Source organism: Mus caroli, chromosome 9 (assembly GCF_900094665.2).
Source record: "Mus caroli chromosome 9, CAROLI_EIJ_v1.1, whole genome shotgun sequence".
NCBI classification, from domain to species: domain Eukaryota; kingdom Metazoa; phylum Chordata; class Mammalia; order Rodentia; family Muridae; genus Mus; species Mus caroli.
Window position 1 is genome coordinate 19799032 of NC_034578.1, and position 2790 is coordinate 19801821.

The 2790-nt window shown below is 38.1% G+C and overlaps 1 pseudogene; it reads left to right on the forward strand.

The window, feature by feature from the left end:
- Positions 1-1068: 1068 nt before the first annotated feature.
- LOC110301469 overlaps positions 1069-2790 on the forward strand; it is a 63141-nt pseudogene continuing 61419 nt past the window's right edge.

Here is a 2790-nt window from a genome sequence, read left to right on the forward strand (position 1 = left end):
ATGAGTCATAAAAACATGGCCATTAGGGCTGGCCAATTGGAGTTAAGAGCAGTCATGTGGAACATATAGAGTTATAACTCAGAGTTATTGATAGGGGAGTAGATAATAGGCTAGAGGGTAGATATCTGTCCAGCTTTAGTGCTGATTTAGACTTATTATACATATAAAAGTTGAGTATCTTTTATCTGGGAATTAAATGAAGAAAGGTGGGGTAGAAAGCCCCCACTAATATTGAAAAAAGTAATTACTACAACAGCCATAGGAATGCAAATGAGAGTTACATCAAGATTTCCTCTCAGTTTCTTTCTGAGAATTACATCAAGTGTCCCTCTCAGAAAGATACCCATCCATAAAACAATTACTAACAAATGGTGAGTAGGATATAAACCAAAGAAACTGGTGTATACATATGGTGGAAATGTGAACTATCATAGCCACTACAGAAAGCAATGTAGAAACTCCTCAGAAGCCTCAATACAGACTTAACGGATGAGTTAGGTATAATTTCCTTGGGCAGCATGCCACTGAAAACACATACAACATCATTTGTTGTGGCTCAATTCATAATAGTTAGGTTATAAAACCAGCCTAGGTATCCAACAATAGATGAATAGAGGAATCTATTGAAATGTGATTATATGAATTTTTAACTATAAAGAATCAGAAGAAAAGTGAATGCAATTGGGATAATCACATTGAATGAATTAAGTCAATCTGAGATAGACATCAAATATACATTTTCACTTGTGAGTCCTAAACAGCAGTAGTTCTCGGGCTATTGGTCATATCCCTGTTGGGGATTGAAAGACCTTTTCAGAGGGATCATCTAGAGCCATCAGAAGACACTTGCATTTATATTAAAATTCATAACAGCAGCAAAGTGCCATTGTGCAGTAGTAATAAGAAAGAATTTATGGTTGGAGGTTACCATAACCATGAGGATCTCAGTTGGGTTTTATTATTGTGAAGAGACACCATGACCAATGCAAATCTTATAAAGAAGAACATTTTATTTGGGCATGGCTTACAGTTTCAGAGGTTTCATCCATTATCTTCTTGGTGCGAAGCATGGCAGCATCCATGGTGCTGGAGGAGGTAAGTAGTCTACATCTTGATACATAGGCAGCAAGGAAACTGGATTGTTTCACACTGGGTGTAGTCTGTGCATTTAAGACCTCAAAGCTCCACCTCCACAGGGACACACTTCTTCTAAGAAGGCCACATCCACTACAATGAGGCCACACCTCCTAATAGTTCCACTCCCTATGGATCAGACATTCAAACACATGAGTCTATGGGGGTCATACCTATTGAAACCACCACATTCTGCTTGCTGGTTCTCATAGGCTTGTGCCCATAAATTAATGCAAAAATGCATTTATTTCAAGTCCAAAAGTTCCCATAAGTCTATAACAACCTGAATGATTTTTAAAAGTCCAAACTTCAAAGTTTCTTCTGAGACTTGTGTCATCTCTTACTGTAGTCCCATATAAAATTAAAATAAAAAATTAGAGCACATACTTCCAACATATCATGACCCAGAGTATACATTGCCATTCCAAAGCATAGGGAAGGGAGGATAGTGAAAAAATACTGGACCAAAGCAAGACTGAAAATCAACTGGACCAACTCCAAATTCTGCATTCCCATGTCTGATATCAAAATGCTTATCAGATTTCTAAGCCCTTTCTGCTTTGTTGACTGTAACCCACTTCCTTCTTTTGGACTGTTACGACTTCTTGTAGCAGCTTTTCTCAGCAGTTATCCCATGATTCTGGCATCTCTAACCTTTTACGGTCTCTAAATCAATCCAGGATACACCATCATAACTTCACACAATGGGTTCTTTGGGCTTTAGTGAAGGGACATCATTACCACACAGCTGGCTTCAGCAACTTTCCATAGTCATTGAGGGAGATTTCTTGGTTCTAAATCCAGAATCACATGGTCAAAGCTGCTAAGATGAGGCTGCAACGTGACTACCTTATTTCATTATACCTTCATCAGCTTTCTGGTTTTGATAGTTTCCTCACTGAATAAACTTGGCTGTCATGAAAATTGCTATATAGACCAGGATGGGTTTGAACTCAAAGATCTGCATTCTTTTGCCTACTAAGTGCTAGGATTAAAGGCATGCATCACTGAGCTTGAACCTATGCTTTCTTCAATAGATCTTTATAAGTTTGGCCACTATGCCTCAAGATCTATAAAAGGTATTGGAATGACTGACCTACAGGCTACAGTTCAACTAACCCAATAATGGCCAGATGTGAATGGAAAGTCCAAGATTTTAGTAGTTGCCCAGTCCCATGAGGCTGGGTGTTTCAGCTGGTCTTCTGTATAAGCTGGAATTCTGAAGAAGTAGTTTCAATACATATGCTGGCTAAGTGAGTACAAGCAGGCAAAGAAAAAATGAACCCTTTCTTCTTCTATTGTCCTTCTATAGGCCTCCAGCAGAAGATATGACCCAGGTTAACGGTGTGCCTCATGATCTGGATAAAAGGCATTTGTCATCTAAAATCAAGATTTGGATCCAAATCTTGAATCTTCCAATCTCAAGATCCAGATGAAAGGCATGGTGTCTTCTTGCCTCAAGATTTGGACCTTAGGTGGCCCTCCATTTCTGGATTGTAGTTCATTACAGATACACTAAAGTTGACAACAGAGAATAGCCATAATGATGAGGAACTGTATTAAAAGGTTTCAGCAGGAGGTATGTTGAGAATGAGTGCCTTATATATTCCCAAACTCATATATATATATATATATATATATATATATATATATATA